General features: G+C 43.5%; 1 long non-coding RNA gene across 1 annotated transcript in view; it reads right to left on the bottom strand.

Moving 5' to 3' along the window:
- Positions 1-564: 564 nt before the first annotated feature.
- LOC124417280 overlaps positions 565-13,947 on the bottom strand; it is a 60,253-nt gene continuing 46,870 nt past the window's right edge. The window contains exon 3 of the long non-coding RNA XR_006931692.1: positions 565-11,477. This is a non-coding gene — a long non-coding RNA (uncharacterized LOC124417280). The remainder of the gene's footprint in view (positions 11,478-13,947) is intronic.

Below are 13,947 nucleotides of genomic sequence, written 5' to 3'. Positions count from 1 at the left end.
CCCAGTTAGCATGAGCTGACTTTGCTTTGGATTTTCTTTACTGCCCTGGTGTTCACCTCAGTTAACTTGGGGCACTTAAGGACTAATTGACCGTGGCTTCTTCTGCAGTCAATAAGAAGAAGTGGACATCCCAAGATGCCTACATCTCTGTTGCTCTCTGGACTGTGCTTGGGAGTCCTGAAATCAGTGTCTCTCACATAGATGCTGCCATTAAGTGCAGCTTTACATATTTTCCTGAAGACCTGCAGTTCTGGACTTCAGAAGAAGAAATGCCTTCTGTTCACTACCAGGTCTCTGTGGAGGAATCTTATTACCATCCACTCAGAAAGTCTTACACCACCTTGTTCATTGCTAATGGTTCGGCACTGGTATTTAAAAAGTTCTTCTATTCACCATGCCAGTGAGATTCTTTTTTTACCACTCTTAGGGTATCTGCTATTAAATCCCTATCGCCAAGAACTATTACATTTTTCACTAACTCTAAGAGGGGAAAAATATTACCATTCATTTTTGTTACTATTTCTTTGTAACTGTACTCACTTAATAAGATATTTGCTTGCAACACAGTCTGTTATATGTTCTGTTTTTTATAAAGCATCTCCTGGGAAAAATAACCAGGGAAACGCAATTTTTTTGGTACCATCTCCTTTTATTAAGAATAATGAAAAGGAAACAAGAGTCATTCCAGCAGTCAGGCATCCTTCTACTCTTTCTTATTGGTCTTTTTATGATAACTGGGTCTCTCAGCACATAATATGAGCTGCCTGTATTTGTTTGTATGTTTACATTTGTCCTTTCAGTTGCGGTGCATGTAACATCATAGAGCTGATATACACAGGACATGCAGTGCATCTAACATCTATAGCCACACACACAGAGAATAGAGATCTATCAGAAATACTGGACAGGATGATCTCAACAGTGAGGTATAGCTCCATCCCCAAACCGCACAGCCTGAAAAGAAGGGTTTGATTATTTTACTTGCTCCATATATCAGATTCCCCCAGATTCACAATATAACAGCTCTCTCTGTGGGCTCCAGCAGTCACTGCTTGGACTATTGGAGTTAATTGCACACATGTGGGAATTCATGCCCAAAGGCCCGTCCCTGTACCCTCTACCAATGGATTTTCTATCTTTGTGAATAGCAGGAGAAAGCAAGATAGCCTGTCCTTGAATTGTGTGAGATACCTTCCCAAGCTGAAGTAATACTCATCCCTCTATGCCTATCTCAACATTATGAAAAAATGTATTATTGCTCTTAAAACAGGCCAAATGGCCAGTGTCTGCCACTAGCAGGACCTGTTTCAGGCCATTGGGTAGCTATTTTATATTAAAGCTGTAATTTATACACTTGGCTGGTACTCAGGCTTGTTTCTAAAGCATCAATCATTCCTGAGCAGTCATGGATGATTCAGACTTACTCTACAGGTTCTTCTGCCAGTTATTGATCCTGAAGGCATTAATTATCAATTACAAAAGGTTTATTTCTTGCAACATTCACCACTAAAAGATCTGCATATTTATTTTGCCTAGTGATTTATCGACACATCATTATACATTTCATGGAAAACTGCATTGTATAGATGGGAGTGGAGAGAAAAGCCTCCAAAAACTCCACTCCAATTAGAAGAAATTACTCAAAGAACTATACTATGATATTTCTTTGGCTTTCCTCAAACACAAAGACTGGAAATTGTCTTCCAGGTCACCCACACCCACAGCAGAGCTGCCTTGCAGGTAAGGCATAGATTGATAACATAGGTTATCAAGACTCTGGTGTTTTAGGTGTCCCCTAATTGCAATAGGCATTAATGGAAGGGCAATGGGGCAGCCATTGGCTAAGGACTAGCTTGGAAATCACAGCATCTTCTACAAAGAGACAGCTGGTGCCATCGAACACACCGTGCCATCAAATGACTTCCTCTTCATTCCTAAAACATTCATTCCTAGTACTGCAATACTTTCTAGAAACTAATGCACTAATGATGTAAAGAAAAGTAAATTTACCAAAGATTAGATCTCTTTTTGAAAAAATAAAATGGAGAATGTGATGTATCTAGGTAGGTTGAAGACTTCTTGTAGCCAGAGGCCCAAACCTTGTCTTCCTGTTTATTATAATACAACGACAGGTTAAAGGCTAATATCTTTCATTGCCCATAAACACCTCTTGCATAAAAAGCTAATGTATCATGACATTTAGCACAAAGCTCTCTCCACTGGACCGTACCATATCAACGGACTGTGCTCCTCTATGCTGACTATTAAACATGTTGCTAAGCACTTGTGGTAACGGGCCTCCAAATGACATAAGAAAGAAGAGGACAGAAATATTACAATCCAAATAACTATAATGCAGTAGATGTAACAATCCCTTAGTGTCCATTTTTCTTATTTGCATCATTAATTGCTGTCTGATTAAAAATCATTACGGAGCTGAAAACATGTTAAAACGGGAAAACAAAACCTGGCACGGTAGGAGGGATAGGACTTTATAAATAACCATGAAAGCTTAAGCAGATTCCAATCTGCAAACGAGAAATCACCGCTCTGAATAAATAGAGAGAAATGAGGATGCCTGAACACAGACCTTGTACAATAACAAAGGTTAAAATAAAGAGAGGGATAGAATCCTGTGAACTGAACAAGGCAAAGGATGGAAACTCACTGTGTGGTATCCTTGCATGGAAGTCTGATCTTTGAAGACAGAATCTACTCTACCATGTCCTTGGAGAACCTATCAAAGCAATGAATTAACTGAGGAGAGCATTGTTTACTGGGAACCTGGGCTGCTGCTCCTCCTATTTCTCCTTCCATAGTCCAGCTGGTGGTGTTTCCAGCACACAGATTTGCTTCAGACATGGACCATAAGATGGAAACCCTCAATTATCTAGCCAGGGTCCATTAAGCAAGAGAGCGCAGATCAGCTAATGAGAGAGTGCTGATCTCAAGTCGATATTTAAGAGTTTCTGCTACACCTCAACAACCTTTTCTTTTCCTGTGTCCCTCTGCTACAACTCAGTGCCACTTCACATCCTTTCCTGAGGGAATACAATAATGTCCAGATCTTCCTCAGTCTGTTTTGAGAGGTGTTCTAGAAGCTTCGAGAAGACCACCAGCTCATGGGATCGAGCCCTTCCAGCCATGGGCATTGGCACAAAGGACTCTCCCCACATGTGCAATATGCTGCTCGATTTAGTCTTGGGCTGAGCAGTTCTGGCTTATAAAAGAACAATCACAACAAAAACAGTTTTTCTAAACCTCTGGCTGAACTGTAAACATGATTTTACAGGACAGGATAAAAGTGTAAATAGATGTCTGAAGCCAACAAAAGGTTAATAATCCCAGTACAAAAATTCTTAGATAAACTCTCCTGCAGTTGAGCTGTTAGCAAAGCTATTAAATTTAATTGCAGTATAATTACATAGCCATATACCTAGCTGATACCCAGCTATCAAGCACACACAGCGCAGGTTTAACCGCACGCACACAATACATGGGGCTTTGCCTCAGGTGCTACAAACATCCTGCAGCCAGATGTGCTTCTGCCTTCCCAGCCAGACTTCCTCTCAGTTACAAACATGCTTGGGATGAGACAGGGAGGCTCAGTGCGGGATGCATTAGTACAGAGAAGGTCAAGCTGCTTTGCAGAGCTGGGATGAGCAGTGCGATAAACTATATGCCTTTATAATTGCTGCTGTGGCACTATTTGCTGTGCATGAAGTTAACACACCTCTGAGTCTTTGCAGGATAAGGGCCAAAGCAAATAGCACATTTCGCTTCCCTGGACTTGTCAGATATGCTTAAATTTTCCTGTTAGGGATGCTGCTGTCTCCTGAATCACTCTCTGCACAAGGGCAAAGCGCCCAGAAACACTGCTGCATGCATGCAGACTGTGTCTCCCGAGGACGGGGTTTGTATGGCAAACATTCCATGGGGCTTCATGGATGGGGAGGTGCTCTGTGGTACCTTCCTGGCAAGCTCAGGGAGCCAGGTGCTGGCCACAGGACAGACCTGCATGCAGCTCAGAGTGGTTCAATGCCACGCTGAGCATGTTCTGGAGGGTAGGACTGCTGCAGAGCTGTGTACTGAACCCATGCTGAATCCAAAACATATTCCCGAGACCAGAAGAAGAAACTCTCTCCTTCCTTTTATCCACTGCTTTCATCTGTCTTGGTACTTCTTAGATCTGCCTGAAAGGCAGGGGGCTGAATATCTCCGGCTGAGGATGTGTCTGTGCTGTTTCCAGCACATCCAAAAGCACCCGCAGGAAGGACTGGAAAAGCTTGTGAGTAAATGTATGTCTTCTGTACAAACAGCAGTTCAACTGTGCGGATATTGGGAGCTTGGGGAATGTACACACCAAAGCTTATTGCAGTGCAGGGGCTCCACAATGTGCAGGATCAATGGGGGATGTTGAGGAGGAATGTTAGGAAAAATGTCTTCTGAGAAAGAGTGGTGCTGCAGTGGCACAGCTGCCCAGGGAGTGCTGGAGCCACCATCCCTGGAGGTGTTCCAGACCCATGGAGATGCGGCACTGAGGGACGTGCCCAATGGGTTTGGTGGGATGGGTTGGGGTTGGACTTGGGGACCTTAGAGGTCTTTTCCAACCGGAATGATTCTCTCATTCTATGAGTGAATGGGCAGAGGAATCTACATAGTGTGTGGAGCTTACTAAGTAGAACAGGAACACACATATGGATGTTAGGTACCATGATTTGCCAACAGGCCATGGAGACTCCTTTAGCACTAGGGAGAGGGCTTTAGTTCTGGGCTTATCAGCAACTTTTTGAAAGTGTCAGCATTACAGAGCAGCAGAATTCTGACTGTGGCTGTGGATCTCTTACAGTGCACGCAGGAGGTCAAACTTTCTGGCTCCCTCTGAGCTTTCATTTCATGATTTTAAACAAACAATTACATTTAACTAGAGGAAATGGTTAGAAGGAGCTACTTTGCAAGGAATTCACTGAGCTCATCTATTATTGAATACGAATATGTGTGGAAGTCATGCAGAACTCCATTTTCCTTGGAGGGGTTACAGGAGAGCTTGGGCTTCGGCATTAAGTGGGAGCACAGGATTTACTGTGACTCCTGAGATCACCCATCCATTTTGCACTGCTTTCTGCCTTCAGCAGTGGCCAATCTGCGATGATTCAGTGGAAAACGACCTCCAGCTCCGAGTCTTTTTTCACCAGACTAATTGTGCAACACATGAGCCCAGTAGGAATTCACCACTGCCTTCAAACTCTGATGTCTTTTGCCTTGGCGTGGGTTAGTGCTAACAGTACAGCAGACCCCACTGACAGCTCCAAACACCCTTCTGTTTCCTACATTTCTGGTCTCAGGGCCATTTTGCTACCAGGAGCTGCTGCTAGTACAAGTGTACAAGCACTGCTACTATCCATCTGCAGCCCGAATCCCAGTCCAGGCCCCTCAAATGTGGTATGTGGAAGTACCTAGCTTCTTTGTGACTCAGAGATTGAAAGCGCTTTAAACCCATCATTTGCGGATCATTATTTTTAAAATAATGGCTATCCATAGCAAAATTCTAGGTCTGGAAATGAATCTTTTTTTTTTTCCCCCACCAGTGCTCTGGAGATAGGTATGTTATCTCCAGATTTGCTAGATTTGAAGCGTCTTGCAAAGCTGTGTCTTCGATTTGGTTGGCAAAATCAGCTCTGCTCTCAGAGTTCTTAATGGTTTCCACAATGGGGATCAGGGGAGATATGGACAGCCAAAGCTGGTGTGATCCGGGTATTTTATGTAGGTGTTGAGTCCACAGGTACCTGGCTTCACAAAAGCAATTAGGATTCTACGTGTTGTGAGCTTCATTATAGGCATAAGCGTGTGTCTGCTGCAAATATGTGGGAAAATGTACTGCACGCACAGCACAGTGGGAAGGTCTGGGTTGCATCCTGCACTAGTTTATGAATGGTTTTTACGTGTGTTTATGTTGTTATGTCAAACTGTGCAGCATGAAAAGGCAGGCCCGTGCATATTTTGTCTGGGCTGCTATTGTGCATATGAACATCAGACTGAATGATGCATTACAGGTCAGCCAGGTAAATCTCTGTGCCATGAGATGCAGAGACTGTAAGCCTATTGGTAGCCACAAATAGGCCCAGCTGCATGCATTTATAGGTATCCTAATGGGATACCTATAAATTCTTCCACCCTTTGCCTTTTCCTGGTCTGGAGACCCCTTGTGCTGAACGCCTGTAGCTGTAAGTGGTTCTGTGCTGCATAGGTTTTGGTGTAGAGACCTGAATGCCAATATGCGCATGCGTTGTGTGGTGCATATTTCTATACAAATACAACTTGTTTCTGTATGGAAACTGCACCTTAATCTTGCAAAATTGGAAACAAGACAACTGCGGAGACAGTATATATGGGGATTAGACAAAAAATTGATCCTATCCACAGCCTACAAAAAGATTGTTCAGTCCTCCACAGCAGGGTGTGGGAAGAGCTGGCAAAATAGAGGGGACAAATCTTTACCATTTAATTCTCTACTTATTTCAGGCATTTATTTCTTTAGGTGTTACAGCACTGTGGTTTGAACCTAGAATCCTGATGATTTTTCAGTACGCACAAATACAACACCAGTAAGCAAGTCTTTCAAGTATCTGTGGGAATTTAAGAGAAAAACCCTCTGGAAACCCAAAAACGTATGGTGATCATATTAATGGTGAACCAAACCTTCTGGGTTCTGCTGTGTTGTACAATTTTCATTGTGCAATTCATACTGTAAAGTCAAAAACATGTTTACGAGGCAGGTATACAATAGAAGTACTGGGAATATAGGTCATTCTGCATTCACATCTGGGTATTTCTGTGCCTGATTGATCAAATACAAAGGAGCCTGTGTAAGATGCAGAGAACATCAGTCTGCTCTCTCTCATATAAAACCTGGGGTAAAAGGCTGGCAATCTAGGAAACCTTATAGCGTCCACTCACCAAGAGTTGTTCTGGCCATAGATTTCCCCGTTTGATTCACAGACTCTCTGTGGAAGTGTGGACTGCAAAAGCAAATTGGCCTCAAACCCAGAGTCCCTCCCAAGCCACATCTGGCACCTAAATCATGGCTATATGAAAAATGGCTTTGTGCCCATTCTTTGTCCTTGGTTCATGTCATACGATCATAGAATCACAGAATGGCTTGGGTAGGAAGGGACCTCAAAGATCCTCCAGTTCCAACCCCCCTGCTGCAGGCAGGGTTGCCTGATCAATGGGAAAAACCTGAGGTCCAGCTCTTGGGGCACATTCTTCACCTCATCTTCAAACAGAGAACACAGCATCTCAGCATCTCTCCTGCACTGTAACGTAGTCTGATATAGAGCAAGGGGAATGTGCACCCTCCTTCGTCAGACTTTGAGGAGATACTTCAGCTGACTCAGCAAAGGGGGAAAATTAATCGGAGGAACCCACACAAACACAAGAACTTGTGGGAGCCTTAAACTCGTGGGTGGACTATTCCTTCCCTGGCGCTATGAAAAATAGGCAAGGGCATGTTCAAGACAGCCAAACTCATCCACAGCCTCTGCGGCACAGATCCACTTTGGCCGAGGCCCAAGCTGTTTATATTTTTATTCTTGTTTGCCTTTACTTTATTAACTGGCTTGTCTTTTATCATTCCCAGTGCAATAATTATCTGTGGCTCAGTGAATGAGAAAACTGAGAGGACAAAAAATATGCATCTAGGTGTACGTATGAGGCAAAGGGTCCAGCAAAAAGTACTTTGCCTGCTACAGTGGAGTGAGTTATAAATAGGGTGCATTTTTAAGCAAGCATAAAATGCTTTCCCAGAGCTTGGGTACTCCTAGGATAGGCACAGCCAGGAGAAGTCTGGAGCAGTGTAATGAAGCCATTCTCTGAGCAACATTAAAGAGAGTGAAAATACATTTCAGAATGCACAACCAGTGGAGCTCTGCTTAGACAACAGCCTGTGCAGGGGTCCTTGTTAGTTGTCTGGGGAAATCAAAGTACTCACTGGCACCACACACTGCTGCTTTTGCAGTCCTTTGGTATGTAGAGCTGCCTGTTCTACGCAGGCATCATCATCATCACCTTCCTCAGGTGGGCAAAATGATCACTGTCAGCTGAAGCTGTTTTGCAGGGCTGGGGCACAGATATACAGATTTGGGATATGCTTCTATAGTGCTGCAGCCCTCCCTTGCTGCTACCTGTGTGGTGTATGTGCTGCCACTGCCTTCTGAGTGGGTAAGGATGTAGGGAAGCAATCCCAGAGTAGCAGCCTCTTCTCTCCTTTCTTCTCCTCAAGGAAGCAAATTGGGATGGCTGCTGCACACAAACATAGGAAACCATCACAGATCTTTGCTACTTTCCATCCTCTCCCTGATTTTCTCGAGTATTGTCTTTTCTGTGGGAAGAAAAAAGTTTTTCTTCTACAAAGCAGACAATAACAATGAAATTCAGTTGTGCTTATGGTTGCTTAAACTACTCAACATGCCTAAGAATCCAGAGGCAGATGTGCAATGCCTGACTTTCCTTCAAATCCACTTTTGCAGGAAAGCATTGGTTCTCATAATTGCTGAATGTCTTTTAGCAGAAGGTGTAGTTCAGCTGTATTAGTTAATCCATGTTAATTAAATCACCAATTTACTACTTTTTTTTCTGTAAGAAAGCAAAAATACCAAACCAAGCCCTACTTTCTTTCTTTTTAAATAGAAACATGCAACTTCTGCAAAATAAGAAGAATTTCATTAGAAAACATTAACCTTATTAGTTTTTGTAACAAGGGAAAGAGAACTGCAACAGTTTGATTTGCTGTTCTGAAACCAGGGTACTTCAGTTGGCTTAAACTGAGTAATGTTTATTTAATGATTTATTTATTACCTTTCTGGATCTAGTTCAGCGCTAAGCTGTATTTTCCTATGAAATTATGATATGGAAATTGTGTCTTAAGCATCTCCTCTGCCCAGCAGTGCGGGTTGCTGGCTGGAGCAGCTCCTGGTGCTCCCCAGGGATCCACGCCAGTGCTCCATGCGTGCAGGTGTGTCCTGTGCTCTGGGCAGTTTGTCAGATCGTGGCCATAGCTCCTGTCTGTGCTCTGCTCTACACCGTGTTCACATTTCATGTGCTGAAAAGCTCTAAATTATCTGATGCTTAGAAGAATATTTGAGAAATCCCCAAATGTAACTGAAAGGTTAGTTAGGTCATTATACCCACCTAGAAATCCTTCCCTTATTGTAAACCGTGCATCAAACCAAACTGTGAAACAAGAGCATTTGTGGTTGCTGTTGTCTACTGGACCTAGACCTGCACTCCCAGGAGCGTCTGGCTTCTCCTGGTTGATCAATAGGTGGTCTCAAGGTTTTACCGGTGGCTGAGGCTTTCTCAAAGCACAGAACCAGACCACAAATGGCTCAATTCACCCAGATGGGATCTCATTCTGTTTCCCAGAATTACCCCAGATAACACTGTTGCAACCACAAAAGGTGTCCTGCAGTGCTTTCAAGGATAGCGAATGGCAGAGCTGCATGCAGTGCAGACCTTGGGTCTCTGTAGGATGTTCTATCATAGAACAGAATCATTAAGGTTGGAAAAGACCACTAAGAGCCGTCTGGATGCCAACTGTGTGACCTATTGTAGGGTACCTGCTCTAGGGTGGGTTGGTGGTTGGACTTGATGATCTTTACAGAGTCATGGAATCACAGGGGTCTGAAGACACCTCAAGAGATCACAGAGTCCAACCCCAAATGTCATATCTACCCTTTTCTTGAATGCCTCCAGGGACAGTGACTCTATCACTTCCCTGTGCAGCCTCTTCCAATATGTCACCACTCTTTCAGAGAAGAATTTTTTCCTAATATCCAATCCAAACCTCTCCTGGCCCAATTTAAGGTCAACCCCTCTCATCCTATTGCTATTACCTGGGAGCAGAGGTTGACCCCCACCTCACTGCTAACTCCTTTCAGGGAGTTTAGAAAGCGATGAGGTCTCCCTTTAGCCTCTCTTCTCCAGGCTCAACCATCCCAGTTCCAACAGCTGCTCCCCATAAGGCCTGTGCTCCAGACCCTTCACAGCTCTGCTGCACTTCTCTGGACATGCTGCACGACCTCAACATCTTTCTTCTCCTATGGAGGTAGCTGGCACTGGGAAGGCTGGCCACTAGGGAATGGAAAGAGTGCATAATGGTGGTGGAAAGCCTGACACCTAAACAACAAAGCAATCCCAGACGGGCTATAAGACAAGTGTGTTATTAGTGTATATAAATGAGTAGGGAGAGATTGGCTTCAGAAAGTTTATTTTCTGTGGCTTTAAACTATCAGTTGACCCATCATTCACTCAACAACTGGCAGAAGTGAAAAAAAATCCACTCTCTTCTGACTGATTGAAGACTCTATGATGAAAAGGAGGCCAAATTCTGCTCTTTGCTACACAGAGAACAATAGCATACAAATAACTCCCATGTCAAGCTGGTCATCTAGAACTCACACCCATGTAAATAAGAACAAAGGCTGCTGAACTCCTTAATGTCATCTCTGTGCGCACTGTATCTCTGCTCAGATCTCCCTGTTTTGCCATTCTGTCCCTAGCTCCTTCTCTCAGCAGGACGGTTAACTGCCTCTCAACTAATTCACTTTATTTGCTTCAGTGATTGTACCTGGCATCCTCTCCCGTACCTTCGCCTGGGCTTTCCTTTAATTCTCTCTTCTCTCTGACTTTCTCAGTATGTGCTCTCCATGGTATTAAGGACGGATTTACTTTTGAGCAGGGAAAACTACAAAGTCATGAAAATCCTTTACGATTCTAATTAGATCTGAGTAATGTATAGAGACAAAGCCAGCCTTGGGTATCCCAGTAAGTGCAAGATCTGGGAACCTCTTGTTTTATTGCTCAGTAGAGAACTACTGAACTATTCTACTTAATTATGACCAGGGACAACGTAAGTAAGGAGCAGCCTGTGTGGCACAGAGCTGTGGGCAATGAAGGCTTAAAGACAGGACTTGAGGGTCCTCATGGTGTATTGTGCCTCAGGGCTTTTTTCTTCGACTTCAGACCAGCCACTTAAATTTCTCTGCCTCAGCTTCTTTGCAGATGACAGGTGAGAAGAATGCATATTTGATTTGTGTCATCGTAAATGTGCACAAAGAGTCTTAAAGAAGGGCAAGTTATATTAGAAATCTTGTCACTGGTGCCTGTATGCAGGGATGAAGGATGTAGAAGAAACAGGAGGAGGCAGTGGGGTCCCTCAGGTGGTTTTAAACCAGGTGATCCCCCAAAGTTTCCATGATGGATTGCAGATGGATGATGGACTGCAGAGCAGTTTAGGCTGTGCCTCAGTTTCCCATCTCTCACACATGCAATGCAGCTTCTTCACTGTGTCCATTTATCACTGCCTTCCTGTTCTGGTGTATGTAGGCAGAGATAATGCTTGATTGAACCTTGCAACACTGAAAATTAAATGTCGTGCCATCCTGCAAGTTGTTTTCTTCACCAGTAAACAACTTTATCTGGTAATGGAAGAAAGTAGACAAAAAGAAATGGGTGTTAATAGGTTAAAATGAATCCTCCCACCTTTCCAGAAGTGAATGCACATTTATCTGAATTGCTTGATTGGAGTTGGTTATGTAAATGAATTGTTAATATCTACACATGCTTTATTCTGTTACAATGAAGTCACAAATCAAATTAGGACAAAGATTTCTCTTTAATTTCTGTGCTTTTCTTCTCCTTCTTTTTCAATTACTGCACTTTGTATAATTTTTCATCTAGATCTGACAGCTTATTAACAGGACTGAAACCCACAAATTAACATTTTTTAAGCCCACAATGAGAAGAAATGCAAACAGTACATCAATATATATATATTTCCCCCCTGTTTCTATGTACAAGTGACAGATTCTAAACCTTAGCCTCACGACTCTCCCCACTCAAGTTTGGGAAAATCCATCTCCTTTCTTCACAAAGCCCAGTGCTAATGAAGTCATATATGGGGGCAAACCCATTACCAAGGGGGAGGAGAGGGGGCAGAGAAGGGGGGAGGATGGTTCTGGTAGCTCAAAGCAGGTGCAGATGTTCCAATAGATGGTGGAGAGGATAGCTCCTGTGGACACCTCCAAGCTGGTACAGGAAAAAAGCCATTCCACTCTCCCAACCCATCTGGATACAAAGATCTAAAGGAAATGGTAAAAAGAAAAAAAAAAAAAAAAAAAAAAAAAAAAGCATGTGTTTGCAACAGATATTACCCATGCTTTCCAAAGACCAAAGCAATCCAAGAGAGTTCAAATGGGGAGAAGTTGTGTAAGTGACTTCAGTGTACCCTATGGAATGGATAACAACTCAACGAATAAAGTTGAGTTGTAGGAGGCATGCTGAGAAATACAATTTCCATTGCAGCAAATCTGGGGGGAAGGAAATCAGTGTGATGCTGTTTGTTCCCTAACTGCAGAAAGGCTTTCACAGGGGATAGCATCAATTGTCTGTGCGGTGATCTTGTACACTTTGGAAACAGGAACGTGCTGTCTTTATGGAAGATGTCTCAGTCTTATAAAGGACCTCAGCAGATCAGATCAGACTTTGTCCCAACTCTAAGTCTCTTCTGTTTGCTTGCTGATAAATTCTTCTTCCAATGCAGCAGGTCTCATTCTTTTCCCTATCCTTTTGCCTTCCCCACCAGCATTTTCATTTGGATTTCTTTGGAACACATTTTGGAAGTTAAGTGAATTCTTTAGTCAGGTGCAAACAAGTGTAAAAGAGAAACTGAGAAATCAGAACAATAAAATCCCTGAGGGTGTATTACTTGTGACTATGTCATAAAGTGCTCTGCCCGTCTCCTCTGCACATAGCAGGGGATCTGTCTGGGGAATGGAGCAGGGATAGAACACCCCAAATTACGAGGAAATACAAGGGAGACTTTTAGGAAGGATATTAGCTCTTGTGCTTCATAGCATAAGCTACTTGAGAGCTAAGGAGAGAATACCCTGAAATGCAGGATCTCTCTCATTTCTCTATTCTAATTTTCCTCGCATTTTTTCTCAGAAGCACATGGTGGCAGTTTCTGACAGAGGCAAAACACCAAAACTGCACTGGGCAGAACTCAGCTATTCTCAGATTCTCATGCACCGCTCCCAGCAGCGTGGGCTGCCCTTTCCAGCCACTGCTTTGAGTCCTTTCCCAAGTAAGCCAAAAGGATGTTTGCACATGTCCACGGCAAAGCAGCATTTCTGGGTGCAAAAAGTATTTAACTGAGAATTACACAAACAGATATCTGTCAGCAATTGTCTTCTCAAATGTCACTCCAAGAGAGACCCGCCCGGCTGCATCTCTAACAGCACTTTCACATGTTTCTTTAGAGGACAGAAAGGACAGATCCCGTGTCTTTCAGTGGACACACTGGAAGTACTTATTCATTATGCAAAGTTACAAACAAATTACTTTGTGCCCATGCCTTCGGTGCAGGACTACGGCACAGACACGTCCCCGTGTGCGTGGCCAGAAGGCCAGCATCTGTGCATGAGCAGCGCAGCATACATCTGCCACATCCCCTCATCTTGTCTGCATGCTGCTTGAGCCAGAGCTACGGGCTCTGTTTAACGATTGCCTCCTCTAGGAAAACAACACGGGAGAAATGACATCTCCCTCTTTCAACAGGGAGTTTTTTAGCTTCACTTACTGGCATGTTCCCTTGGAATCTCCACGTGTCTCTACTTTGTGCCCATGACTGCCTTTGCATACCTTGCCTGCACCAACTGGATTTTTGGAAATTTGGTATCTGTTTTGTTTCCTGTGTCCTGTTCAGAGGCATAATGGAGAACCCAGGCTGAAGCTGAGCTATCTTTGGAGAGCAGCCCTCTGTTTGGCTCACCTTGTTGTTCGGTGCTGCTGTGAGATCCTGGAACAATTGGAACAATTAGACATGCAGCACTATTTGAGCAGCAATACCTAGTCACAGTGGAGCAATTAAGACAATTACTGTACGTT

The sequence above is a fragment of the Gallus gallus genome, chromosome 17 (assembly GCF_016699485.2).
Source record: "Gallus gallus isolate bGalGal1 chromosome 17, bGalGal1.mat.broiler.GRCg7b, whole genome shotgun sequence".
NCBI lineage: Eukaryota > Metazoa > Chordata > Aves > Galliformes > Phasianidae > Gallus > Gallus gallus.
Note: the sequence above shows the minus strand (reverse complement) of the source record. Positions and strands in the feature narration are given on the sequence as shown.